The 14291-nt window shown below is 36.3% G+C and overlaps 1 protein-coding gene across 10 annotated transcripts in view; it reads right to left on the reverse strand.

Annotated features, from left to right (window-relative positions):
* LOC128786510 (uncharacterized) overlaps positions 1–14291 on the reverse strand; it is a 196060-nt gene that overhangs the window by 162246 nt on the left and 19523 nt on the right. Inside the window, exon 1 of one of the 10 annotated variants that reach the window (XM_053939814.1) lies at positions 8375–8463. The exons of 8 other annotated variants lie outside the window; for them this stretch is intronic. The gene's annotated coding sequence lies outside the window, so the exon portion shown is untranslated. Of the gene's footprint in view, positions 1–2585; positions 2667–8374; positions 8464–14291 lie in introns of those variants that run through there. One more of the 10 variants, XM_053939810.1, reaches the window with a different exon arrangement.

Genomic DNA, 14291 nt, shown 5'->3' on the forward strand with positions numbered 1-14291 from the left:
AAATGGAAAATATTAAAAATACAAAAGCATCGCTACCTAGGAGTTTAGACAGGTGAAATTGTTTATTACAAGACTGAAATACAATAGAACTCTTGGAAACAAATAGGAGAAATTAGTTGTATGTAATCATCATGTTAATGTGCATTAAGTGGTACTACTCTAGCCATGTATTCTAACAGTACAAATATGGACAGTTTGTAATAAGTGTTGCTGTCTTCTAGTAGACAAATTTAATATTTGAGGGGAAAATGATGAGCTTTCAGGTATTCAAAACTTTCCTCCAGCCTAAAGTAGAAATACCAATCTTTCAATTGAAATGAAAGTTAAGAACAAGTGCTTTGGTTTTTAATTTAATCAAACCAATTGAATTTACTAAAAGATAATAGAGCTCATAAATATGAGGCAGAGAAATATTACAAAGGGAAAGACAATACATTTGTTTGCTCCTATGGGACAGGGAGATGGAGAGGAAAAGAGTCACAAGTAATTTATTGTCTGTGCAGCACAGAAAGGTTATCCTAGGGTGGCAAAAAATATAATGTGCTATAAAACCAATGTCTCTGTTGAGTCCATGGTTTTTAGTGCCCAGCAGAGTTATGAATTTTAGTTCCAGAATTATCTTTTGAAGGTATTTTGTATGTTTCCCTTGAGCAACAGGGCTGAGAGGTTGAAGATGAAGTGGCTGTTCTGGATTAAAGCAAATGTGACATAGCTATGCAAGCAGGAATTCAAAATCCCATAAGGTTTGTAGAGCTATCCTACTTCAAGGTTCTATTTAATTGCCAAGAGTGGGCACTCCCAGAAACAAAAGTGATGCAAAGCCCCCGCTTAAGTAATTTTCAACAGTTAAAATAGTGTGAAATAGCCTTAAGCAAGTCTTAAATGATAGCAGAAAACTATTTAACTATGATGGTGATATAACCAGTACAGAAAATGGAAAGCTTATACCCAATACTGAGAACTTATCCTCTGCTCAGACAAAATAGAAAGAAAACTCAGGAAAAGTCTTGAGACATTATTTTCCCTAGCATAAGTTCAATAACCTCCTCAGCTTGTTTTAAAGGACTTTCAGAATACATATTAACCTCAGGGTCAGGAAAAATGAGGAATGGCTACATCTAAACTCTTTGTTTAGAAGTACATTTTCCCAGTGTATGCAGAGCCATAACGATTTCAAACATTCTGAAACAATAGTTGGAGTCTCCAAGATTTCTTTACTGAAGCACCACAAGCAGTGTTTGTACTCAGGAAGCATTCCAAGCTGAAGTTCTTTGAGGGATCTTTTAGGGTTTTTTAGAGAGTAAATTTCAGCTGCTAAACCGTATGTCAGACATGCTACACTGTAGAGGTTTAACCACTCACTTGGTGGTTATGCCACATTTAAAATTGCCCAAATTATGCTATCACTCAATGGATGATATAATAGATAAATTAAGTGTTCTAAATTACATAGGCTGTCACACTCACTTCTGTGTGTTTCTTTGCTAGTCAGTAATAAGGTTGGAAAAATTCCTTTGGAAAGGATACAGATATCTGAGGATATCAAAGAGAAGAAAGAACAGATCCTCCACTATGCTACTTCAAGAAATGAGAAGAAACTAAATTGAAAAAGATGGGGCCAGACAAACTATTGTTACACATTTAATATATAGAAAATACATTTGAAGGTTTGTAAATAAATATGAAAAATAAAACAGAATAAAGAGGAGGCATAGTGGAACTGTACAAGCACATTATATTAACAGTGGGAAAATGCTTAAGTGACTGAGTCAAATGTTTCAAAAGTTTCTAAGGGCCTAGAATGAAACTTCCCAAGACAGTTAACCATCATATCCAAAAAATATATTTTCATGAAGCCCAGCAGTCTTAACACCCAGCCAAAGATGAACAACTTAAGCACTTTGAATAAAAACCTTTTGCTGCTAGACCAACAAACCTCTACCTGGCCCTCCAAAGAGTGTGAGCTAATCCAAGCCTCTTTCAAGGTATTGTCTTTAATGTCAACTATGCTTAAATGTCAGCCTGTGTGTAGAATATGTTTTCCTTTCTGCAAAGTCAACAGGTTTTCAGTCTCCTTTATAGTAAGACTTAATAATCCCAGCACTACCTATTAACTAGTTAAAACCTGCAAATTACTAGGTTTGGTTTTTTTTCCCCCTTAAAGTGATTCAAAAATACCTCTTTAATGTTAATGCTTATGGTATTATGGTACATGGAGCAACAAAAAATTTCTACATTTGAGTTTTAGGCATTTCATTGTCACTGCCAAGACACTTGCTGGCAGGAAATTTTGTCAAAAGATAGTCACCTACAAATTTTCTGCCCTTCTGTGAAAAACAACATATACTTAAAGCAACAGCAAAACAGAAATTCAGGATGACTCATACAACAATATATTCTCCCAGAGTCACTGAACAAAAAATGTGGAGCAATTCTTAAAACACCTATTTCTCTTATTTTATTCAACCATCAAGGTTACAAGAATCAGTCATTCCACACAGTTTTGTGTATATGCCCCATCCACAGAAACACTGAAGGCCAGGTTGGTCTTGGCTTCAAGCAATCTAATCCAGTTGAAGACGTACCTGCTCATCGCAGATGGGTTGGACAGGATGACCCATAAAAGGTTCTTTACAATCCAAATACTCTATGATTTTGTAGCGCAGAGAAAACAGAGACTGTGGGATATTGTAAAAACTGTGTTAAACTTCATAATTTATCAAGAGGCCTTTGCAGCATGCAAAAAGAATGAACTGCCATTTTGAGAACTTTTGAACATATGTAAATCAGAAAGCATTTGTTGTTAGTTAAAAAAAAAGGAAAGAAAAATAATAAAATGTGATATAATTAAAAAATCAAAATGTGAATAACAAAACATGATGAAAACTCATTCTTCTTTCTACACAAAAAGGATGGGGGAAAATTTTTGTTAAAGAAATAAAATGTTTCTTTTTTTGAAATTATTGTATAACAGAACTAGTAGCTCAGAGTGTTAGGCAGTCTGATTGCCAATATCAAATGGTTTGCCAAGCATTTCTCCCCATAACAGATTTACCATTATTATGAAGACAAGGGTTTAAGATTACCAATGATGAAAATTATCTGATATGCAAATATTTAGCATCTATTCAATTTATTGGAACAATGTAATCTTTACTATCATTACTAAAAAAATTTCAACCAGATGAATATTCCTTTCTTGTAACCGTAAAGAAAAAGGAAAAACAACTTTCATTTTCTTCAATGGATTCATTACTACAGATCATTCCCCTGAGAAATACTCCATACAATCACAAAGAATACCAAAATCTGAATCTTGCCTAAGAGTCAAGAAGAGTTGGAAGGGCTTCAGAATCAGCTTTAGCTCAACAGTGATTTCTGCAGCCAATTAAACCGTGGAATTGATGGACTCTGAGAATGCCATATGCTGCCCTCTGCTGAAAAGATGATCATTATGACTTGCGGTCTTATGGCTGGAAGGTCTGACAGACAGGAAAAATAAGTGGAGGATCCTCTGATTTCAAGGATGTGGATAATTCCTTTAGGGAGAAAGGAAGATTAAATGCTCACCTGGGCAAAGAAAAATTTCACAGAACATATGGTGTATATATATATAAATTATCCTGACAAGAACATGAAGTCAGCAAATTGGTTATTAGAAATATAACTATTGAGAATTACATTGATTATATTCATAAAAGTCCTTAAAATGGCTACCTGTCAAGACATTTAGATCTAACATGTGACATACTTTAAAGATATTATAATGTAATGAGGAGAGTCTTTCTGAGTGATTTTTTTATCATGTTCCCCCTGTGGTTTCTGATTGGTGCATATATATTTCAAAGTTACTGTGAGAAATTTAGCAATTATACCTCTGTTAGATTAATAATAAAATATTTACAGTCTAAAATATTTTTAATTTTTCACAGACTCTTACATGTTAAAGTGGGTGTGAGGGAAAAGAGCAAGAAGACAAAAAGGAGATCTGAGCACTTATCTAATGCTTACAGTATCATTTGCTACATTACCAAAAATATTTAAATTCAAGAGGATTCTACTGCATGACAACCAGGGAAAAATTCTTGATGGATCATCTGCAGCCATGTTTGCAATACTGTTTGATCATGTTTGATCATCCATAGTGATACAGATTTAGTCAGACAAAATATTTATATACTTATATATGTATGTATATATGCTCCAGCCCCTGGATCATCTCTTCCTCCTCTTCCTTGATGTAGCCTCTATTGTTTCTCTCACTGTTTCACTGTTTTTTCTTCCTCCTCCTCTTTCTGTTTGGTGTTTTCTGCCCTTTCTTAAATATGTTCGTGTATTTGGGAAGTTGCCAAACACAAGTTGTGCTGGTTTTGCACAGCCTGGTTCTTGGTAGTGGGGAGGCTTCTCTGTGAGAAGCTGCTGGAAAGCTTCCACCATGTCTGGCAGAGCCAATCCCTGATGCCTCTGAAGACGGACGTGCTGCTGGCCAAGGCTGGGCCAATTGGAGATGGTGGTCATGCCTCTGTGATAACACATTAAGAAGAAATCAAAACAAAGTTTGGGCCCCAGTTTTAAGTCCAGCCTGAGTAGGAATGAGAATTTGTGAGAGGAGAACAACATGCAGGCACCATAGTCAGTGGAGGAGGAAGTGCAGGAGGGGCTCCAGGCGCTGGAGCTGAGATTCCCCTGCAGGCCGTGGTGTGACCATGGCGAAGCAGCTGTGCCCTGCAGCCATGGGGGATGCAGAGATCCACCTGCAGCCCATGGGGACCCATGGGGGATGCAGAGATCCACCTGCAGCCCATGGGGACCCATGGGGGATGCAGAGATCCACCTGCAGCCCATGGGGATCCATGGGGGATGCAGAGATCCACCTGCAGCCCATGGGGATCCATGGGGGATGCAGAGATCCACCTGCAGCCCATGGGGGAGGTGCCCATGCCAGAGTGAGTGGATGCCTGGACAAGGCTGTGATCCAGTGAGAGACCCATGGAGAGAGAGGCAGGCCCTGCTCCCAGGCTGGAGTAACCTGTCCTTGAAAGACTGCAGCCCATGGAAGAGTGACCCACACCACAGGAGTTTGAGGGGTACTGATGTTCATGGGATGTACTTCTGTTGCAGCAGTTTTGGGAGGGCTGTTGCTTGTGAGATTGGAGCCGTGCTGGAGAAGTTCACAGAGAACTGTCTCCAGTGGGAGGGACCCCATGGTGCAGCAGGGGAAGGACCTGTCTCCCTGATCAGCACAAGAAACCACAGGTGATAAACTGACCAAAACTCCCACTCCCTGTCTTCTTGTACTATCAGTGGGAAGGAGGGAGGAGTTGGGGGGGAAAGGCATTTTCAAGGGTTTCTTTTACTTCTCATTATCCTCCTCTGATTTTGTTAGTAATAATTTTACTCATTATCTCTAAGGGGAGTCTATTTTGCCCTGGAAGTGCTTTCTCCCAGTCCTCATGCACCTGTCATTAAATTTTCTCTCCTCTGCCCAGTTGTAGCAGGGGAGGGTAAGAGAGCAGTTTACATGGGTGCCTTGCTTTTGGCCAGTGTCAAACCATGACACTTATCTGGATAGCTGAGCTTTGGCCAGCTCTGGGTCCATTGGAGAGCTGTGTAGTTTGTTAGTTTTCACTATAAAAATTGTAGTATCTTCCTGGAACCTGTATTGCAACCTGTGCTGCTCAACATGTTCATAAATTATGTGAAAGCTGAAAGATTATAGAGTTTACTCACTTTGATGGTAATGTTTTTTTCAAATATTGCTATATTGTCTGACTATGGCAACTAAGAAGCAGACACAAGTTCAATACAGACAGATATAAATTCACAGACCAAATAAAAAATAATTCTCATTTTACATACACAGTGATAGACTCTGAAGTATATTCTCTTAAATAGCAAGACCTTTGGAGTTAGATCACTTTCTGGAAATATCAGGAATATACTTAATAGTAGTTTATAAAAAGAAGCAAAGAGAAAAATTATTATGATTACTATTATTGCCATAGAAAACATAAAAAGCACAGCTCAGTCTAAATAGGATGTGTAAATCTGGTGCTCCTTCTTACCACAAAAATAATGAAATATAATTGGATAAGGTACATAAAAAGGAAAAAAAATGGATCAAAGTCGACACAATTTCTGTATAAAGAATGACCAGAATTCTTTAGCCTAGAAAAGAAATAGGGACATACTAAAGACCTTACATTAAAACTGGCATTAAGTATGTGAAAGAAAAGCATTTTTTACTCTCCCTCCCCATAGAAGCAGTATGGAAAAATAAGGGAAAATAGCTATCAGAAGATTCAAAACAAACAGAAGAAGATAATCCTTCAAACGCATCCATAGAACCAAGGATGCTAAATTTCACTCAAACATTATCAAATTATTCATGGGGAAACAAAATTCTACCAAGGGCTATGAAAATAAAAAATCCCTAAGAAAAATATCTCCCTAATTCAGGAGATCTCTAAGCTCTGATTCCCAGACCAAGATCTGTACAACTTAGATCAAAAATGTACATCTGAAATAGAGAACTTCAACTCAGTGGCTCAAACATAGACATTTCAGATACCTAGGGTATCTGAGACCTGGGGCTAGCAGGCATGAGACTAGAGGAAATGAGTCCTTCTGGAGTGACAGCTGGAGGCTAGCCTAAATGTGGTAGGGCATTTCAAATAGCACTAGACACTTCTATTTTGATTATTAAATCCTACCTTATATGTTGAAAGAAGTAGCTCAGGTTTACAGAGTCTCAAATGTCAGTTAAACACATTTCCATTTATAAGAGTTTGATAGCCAATAAATACACCTTTTATGTCAAAGCATGCTGTTGGTGCCCTAGTCAGCCAAAGAAACTCTGATAATTAATGTTTATTGTCTAAGCCCTGCTTATCAGCAACTATAGCAGCTGATTTTTTAAAACAATCACATCCAAACTACATCCATTTGCACTGTGTAACACTATACTTATTTTTTAAAGTCCTCTTACCATTTAATACTTTTCCAAAGTTTATGTTAAGAACAGAGAAGTAGATATTTATCACAGATGAACATTTCAACTTCAGCTATCACAGTTACCTTGATAAATTAATACAATGCTATCAGGATTACACATCATAGATTCAAAATAGACTTATAGCCACCAATCCAGAAGTAATTCTGCCTCCCTGTACCTTTGACTAACAACACTATGGAACTTCACGAAAATCCACTATTCTTTCCCAGGAAACTCCAGGTTCAATTGATGCTCAGGAGAAATCTGCTCTGATAGAAAACCATGATTGTAAGTACAATTTTTATTTCATTTGCTGCAGCACCTGGAAATTGTGTAATAAACAACTGCACAATTGAAAAGAAGGTATCATGATGAAAACAAGTGATAGCTTCCCTGGAAAACTTGGATTGTATTCCCCTGCTGCATACCTTAATAACATTGATAAGGCACTTAAACGTAGCCTTTCTGAGGCATCATTAATTGTGCCCACACATATCCCATTCCAACTTATTCCTTAAATATCTTTTGCAAAAATTCTGATAACATAGTTATAAATGTAACCCAGAGGAGTTTTGCTTTCAACATACAGAAGTTAATTTACAGCATATAACGTTAAGTACTCTGAAAAATTAGGTTATAAGGTTTTTTTTTTTCAATTTGTATATCCTGGATTATTTTATATAGATAAAACCACTTTCTCTCCTCCCTCATTTCTCTAGAAGATTATAGAAATAAAATAATTAAGATTATGAAGACTCAGACATTGAGCATCATGAAAATGCAGTCATTCAGACTTCAGAGCAAAAATGAGCAACAGAGAAGGCAGAAGGTTACACGTCAAATGACAGGCCAACAAAAGTGAAATACAGTTGTAACTGAGACCTGTATTTAATAGCTACATATTTAATCTCAATTGCACAGATTGCAGTGAGGGAGTAAGCACTGGAATTCACTTAACTGTCAGGGAGCAGAGTTAAAGAATGTCTGGTCATGGAAAAAGTAGGGGATGGACATGAAAAGGAGTCTGGAAAGAGCATTCTGACAAAGAGGCAAAGAATGAGGAGAAGCCTAAGAGCAGCTGGGTAAAAACTGGAAAAAAAGAAGCCAAAAGGAGAGAGAGATAAACACTCATTTTATTTTAATACCTGTACTATATCAGAAAGCCTCTGCCACGTGGAGAGTAGGGAGGAAAATTTGCTAAGATGTTAGCAAAAGGTGAGACTGGACATGGTTATGAATGAGACTGAAATTTGGGAGAAGTATTTGGAGTAAGAACTAGAGTGGCTACATAGGAAATGTGGAACTGTATATGCAAAGTAGAAAGGAGATTTGATGAAGACAGTGGACACACAGGCAAACAAAACTCTTTACACTTCTCACCTCTCCGTTTCAGCTTCTCAGCTTAAAGCTACCTTCCAAAAAGTCTTTTTTCACAATTACTTTCTACTTTATCCTCCAGTTTCCATTCAGTTTCTCTCTCAATCTTTTAAGACTCAGCAGACGTGTTGTTTTCAACCTCAAGCCAATCCAAGCACCAGCAGCCAGGCCAGGGCTCACAGTGGCCCAGCTGAAAAGAATTGCATTGCAAATCACGGAGCTGATGCCTCATTGCTATTCTGACTCAGAACTGCTCTAAGAAGGAAATTTATTCTGAGTCAGAACTAGTTCAGTAGGAATGGCCCAGGTACGAACTGATGAGAAAACTGCATATCTGGGGTGGATGCGCAAGCTCTTGTTAGATATAGGAGATGCAAAGGGGAGAAATATATTCAGCTGCCATCTCTTACACTTATAAACTATGAAAGTACAGAGCATGCTTAGTGATTATGATAGAGAATTAGAAAGTAAGTTCCACTTAATACACTGAGCACACAAACCCCAGTTTTTCAAAAGATAATAAATCTTGAAGGAAGGGAACAGGGAAGGAAGAATCAAGTGTGGAAGCTTTGGGTAGAGCCTTCTGCACCTGGTAAACCAAGTCATACTTCTGATGTAGCAGCTAGTCCCATGTCAAAGTACAAGAGTCACAAAGTATTTAAATTAAAAATAGCAATTTTCTTCCTTCTCCCCCCCCCCTTCTTTTTAGTTTCTTTTTATTAAATAACTGGGACATTTTTGCTCCAATGATCATAACAAACTATCTGAGGTAGACATTAGCATGAAAATTTTTGCATCAGATTTTTAAACTTAGGCAAGTTTCAAATAAATGAAAATGGGCCTGTAATACTACTGATCCTATATCCATACCTGTCACACTCTTCCTTGGGAAATATTGTTCCTATGCAAAGACTGAACTATTTGTAATTATCACATGATTCTGTCTTTTAGAAAGAAAATGTTTAAAAACATTTTACCATATGATACATAATAACTTTATCCTTGATGCCATCCATTTTTTAACTTCATTTCAATGCCTGTCTATAATATTGGCATAAGCCACAATGAAGATCCCAGAGATGGCATATTTGTACTGCAAAATAAGGTTAAAAGTAATTTAATGATATTCTAGAAATTCTTTAAGGTCTAGCTTTTGAAAAAATGCTTAAACATTCACTACTCTGGAAGGAAGAGCATAAATGGGAGATTATTTTTTTCAAGAAATAAGGAATTATCTTTTTTTAAGTGGTAATTAGCAAAACAGGAAAAAACTTGCATCATCATTGTCTTGGCGGTCAAGAGGTGCCATTGAGAGGACAAAGTGATTCTTTGCTCTAGTTAAGAAATAAGATACTCTGAAGTACACTGATGAACTCATGCCTCTACTCAGCTTTACATGAAATACTTACACATTCATTCTGGCAGACAGAAAAAATCACTTTCGGCCTAGGTAGTAAAAGTATTCTCATGGAGAGTAGGAAAAGTAAATTTGTCTTTCCTGACACAAAGGAAGAAAGTGCACTAAGATCTCCCACATCTGAGCTGAATTCTAGCATGGGAACACTCACAAAATGGATATGGTAACACAACTATCATTGACATCGTCAGTCCAGTCTTTCTCCTTCTTTTTAATTTTTTCTACTTTTTCTGAAGGCTGTTGTTTGGGTAAGTCCATCGCAAACTGCAAACTATGATTTGCTTTAAGTAAACCAAAAGCAGAGATCTAGACTGCATTTAAGTAAACAAAAAAATGCAGTAGGTCTCTGATTTTTTAAAAGAAAGCTTCACCCAGAATTAGTAGCCTAAAAAAAGTCTTAGCATCAAGGAAGAATGCAACAACGTATGATTTAGTGTCACTAGAGGTGACAACAGAGCTGTAAACTACAAACACCTAAAAGCTTACAATACAAGCTGTCAAGCAAAGAACTCCCTGCAGGTTTAGACCATCTGGATAGCTCCAAACTTTTCTTAATCTCAGTCAAAAAAGAACATGAACATGGATTTATAAACAGTGGAATCTCAAACAGGAATGGAGACACTACTTAGCATCAGCTACTTAAGTATTCAAGTAACACATCCAATTTCTGCATCCACAAATCAAAAATAACATCAGTAAGTAGCCAAGTTTTCACAATATAACCATCAAAGTACTCAAAAACATGACCTAAAGTGAGAGAATCAAGAAATTTCACCTTCTTAGTATAATGGATAACTATATTACAGTCTATAAATATATACACAGGAAGACAAAATTCATTTCCATCTCACAGACAAAAGCATAACAAGACCCAGGGGCTACAAACTGAAGACAGACAAACTTAAGAGTTAACATCTTAATTACCAATGATGAGTACCTCATTGAAAATTGTGACAGACACTCCCATCCTTGAAGTATGCTTTTTAAAAAGAAAGGTAGAGAGGTTTTTTATCTTTAGAGAGACATGACCTAGTTCAAATGGGAAGAAACTAAGACAGCCATGAAGTCTCTGTTGTACAGTATGCCAGGCTAGATGATCACAGTACTCCCTTCTGGCTTTTTAATCCATGAAACTGTGTACATTTCCATTTCAATGAAACTGCATCTTTCAATGAGCATTTTTTAAAGGAACAGCTTTCCAGTGAGCTCTAGTTATGCCTTGAAGGCATAGCACTCTTTTGGTGGAGGCTTGTGAAAAACTTCTGGATAGCACAATATGGTGTTACTCTGAATGGAGGAAGCATTCAGTCCTTTCTGAGGCAGAGCTGGGACCAAGTACAGAATACAGTAGAAACTGCTTTGTTTAACATATTAATTTGAAAATTAACTCTTTGCAGTATCACACTGGATCAGTTTAAGCCCTCAGTTGCACCATCATTTCATGAATTTCACAATCGCTTGGCATAACCTAATTTTTTGGTTAGGTTTACCCGATACTTTCTCTTAAATCACCATAAAATGGAGGGGTCTAATGTAAAAGTGTTACACTGGAATATGTTTGGATCATGACTTCTGATTTCATTTCTTCAAAAAGGAATTCTATTTTTGTGCATCAAACTACATGGAAACCTGAACCAGAAAAAGACAAATAGATAACATTGGGCAGTTCACATAGAATATTTTTTATTGCACCAAGGCAAATCACTAGGGCAGACACAGCCTTCAGACACCCTCTGGTTATGGCAATCTAACCAGTTCATTATTGTCCATTTGAATTAAACCATCACTTGATAATATTAGATAATAAATTATTTTTTTTAAATCCACCTCACTATAGGATTTTGGAGTTTTGAAGTCACTTATTTTGACAGTTAGCAATAAATTTAAACTAATCTGTGTTCAGTACAGGGCACAGGATGTTACTTATTCATATCTATTTCATTTTCTTACAGCAGTTTCCATTTCATTAATATGTTCTTGTGATTTTTATTATCCCATTTCAGATGTGTAAGGAAGAAGAAGAAAAAAATATAAAAAAAGATTAAGATAATTCTGACTGCTGACACACAGAAGTAAAACTATAGATCCTTTACGTGAAATTATTAATTTTTTTTGCAGGTAATACAATGAAGTGCAGAAACCTTCAAGTTCAATGACATAATAGCAGCTTAAATGCAGTTACCCAATAAACACAGTGTATAAAGACTTAAAACACAAGCATATCTTAAAGGTAGAAAGGATAATCAGAATAGTTTACTACCTTCTGAAAAGATCTCATTATTTTGTGAGTCAATCTCTGACTGCAATTTGTGTGTGTGCATTCACTATAATCACATTTAACCTTGAGAAAATCCTGCATCTGTTACATGCTTTATCAGGGAGTACTTGTACTAGTAAGTCTGAAAACCAGTTCTGACTTTATATTTCCTGTGATGCCAACAACAACTTATGCAATTATTTGTCTGCTTTTAGATTAGTGTTTGTGAATAATTTCTTATGCCAGCTATTAGTAGTTATCTTTTTGTTAATATTTTTCATCACCATATCTGTAGAGGTCACTGTGACAGAAAGGGCAAATCATATAGAAAATATCTGTAGTCATGAATAAAGAGTTTGAAAATAACACTATTTCTTTTTCACTGTTTCATCCACAATGTTACCTCTCACGGTCTGACCTCAACTGTGTAACAATACCTGATGAGAGCATAAGAATAGCAACAACCACATGTTTCACCATAATTGCTGTTTGTCAGCCATTTCTTCAGCATTAACAACATTCCAGACAACTCAAGGTCAACTATATCTTATGCTAAGGAAAAACACCCTTCCTATCAAAAGAAATGGGCCAGCCAACCAAATCCATTGCCAGCTTCCAGATGAGTGCTTGATTCTGGCTCAGTTTTGCACCCACAACTAAGGAAAGCAAAGCCATTGAGTAAATTTTGCCAGTATAAAATGGCAACCAAAGTAACTGAAAATATTGCCAATACTTTTTTCCCCCTTTATATTCAACTCTGTGTTTTTGCACAGTGTTTTAATTCAGAGAGCCAAACTTGTGCCCTGAGATGACCTTCTGTATAGATTTGACCTTAAAAAAGTTTTAGAGGATGTTGATATGAAGACAATTCTCTAACAATTTCTAGTGTATATTAAAAAGTATAAAATTACATATCACCAATTTTCCACCTTCGGTCCTACTAAATTTACCATTGAAAATTATAAGAAATATTAACCTAAAAATAAATTAATACGGTGTTACAGATTTGATTAGGACCCATACTAGGCACACAAGGGTTGAAGAATTTAGCCAAGTATTGTCTTAGAAGAATTGCATGCAAAAGAAACAGAAATACGATGAAATCAATTTAGAGAGAGCTTTGCAAGGAAAGTAGCCATGTATCACCAATTACAAAAATAATGTATCTTGGGGATGTAAATAGGAATTACTGTTTGCCATTTTTACCAAGTGCTAGATAAAACTGTATAAAAGGAAGTATTCTTTAGTTTGATTTCTCTTACACTATTAATTCTCCATATCTAGACATTTCTAACAACAAAAACAATAGTTCTCAATTTTTCATAGGAAAATTAAAACAAACTCATGAAAAAGCTACCAGCTTGGGTTAGAAAGCATAAAAGAATATTGCTTTATTCAAAGATGCAAATGCCATTCTAAAAAAACTTTAGATTCTTTTTCATTAGAAAATTACTTTCAAATTTAATACTGGACTATTCATCCTTTCTGTGGAGTACTAAAGGACAAGATTAATGTATTCCAATCTTTTGATGGAAGATTTTTAAAGAAAGATTTAGAAGGGTCTAATGCCATGAAGCATTTGGCAAGAACATCAGTTGACCTTATGCACCAATTGTTTCATGTCTTTTGGCACTGATACTGTGTTTTCTTCAGCTCCACAACATGACCCCTGTTCACTGCCAAAGCAGACCTTGACATTAAGAAAAGAAATTCTGGTGGCAGCAGATATTAGGGCATCAAAAATGGCAGATTCAACATCATCAGTCTCATGAGAACATTGCAGTATGATGATGGAACTTCCCCCCAAAAAATTGTTCAATATCAACCCATGGCTGCTCATAAAAATCGTGCCATCTACTTTTCCGTTGCAATACCATTCAGATTGATAAATTCTAAAATTTGCAAAAAGGTATCTGGGATTTCTCCTAGCTAAAGAACTATTGGTAACAAAGATGCATGTCTCAACAGGCAGACATCAACTAATGAAGCTTGACACCACGCTAAACACACTATTATAAGTAACCGATGAAGTTTTACAAAGATTAAGTGATAAGAGCTACAAGCTCTGCTCAGTCCAAGTTCCAGGTTTAGAATTATGATGTGCATTAACTAAATTTGTTTGGACTCCATACAACAGGGTTTAAGTCTTGTCATTATAATAATTCAGTGTATAATTAAATGCCAGATTAACTCTTAGCTCGGTCTGTTCCATGTATTAAAAAAAAAAAAAAAAAAGACATTCTGAT

The sequence above is a fragment of the Vidua chalybeata genome, chromosome 3 (genome assembly GCF_026979565.1).
Source record: "Vidua chalybeata isolate OUT-0048 chromosome 3, bVidCha1 merged haplotype, whole genome shotgun sequence".
NCBI classification, from domain to species: Eukaryota; Metazoa; Chordata; class Aves; order Passeriformes; family Viduidae; genus Vidua; species Vidua chalybeata.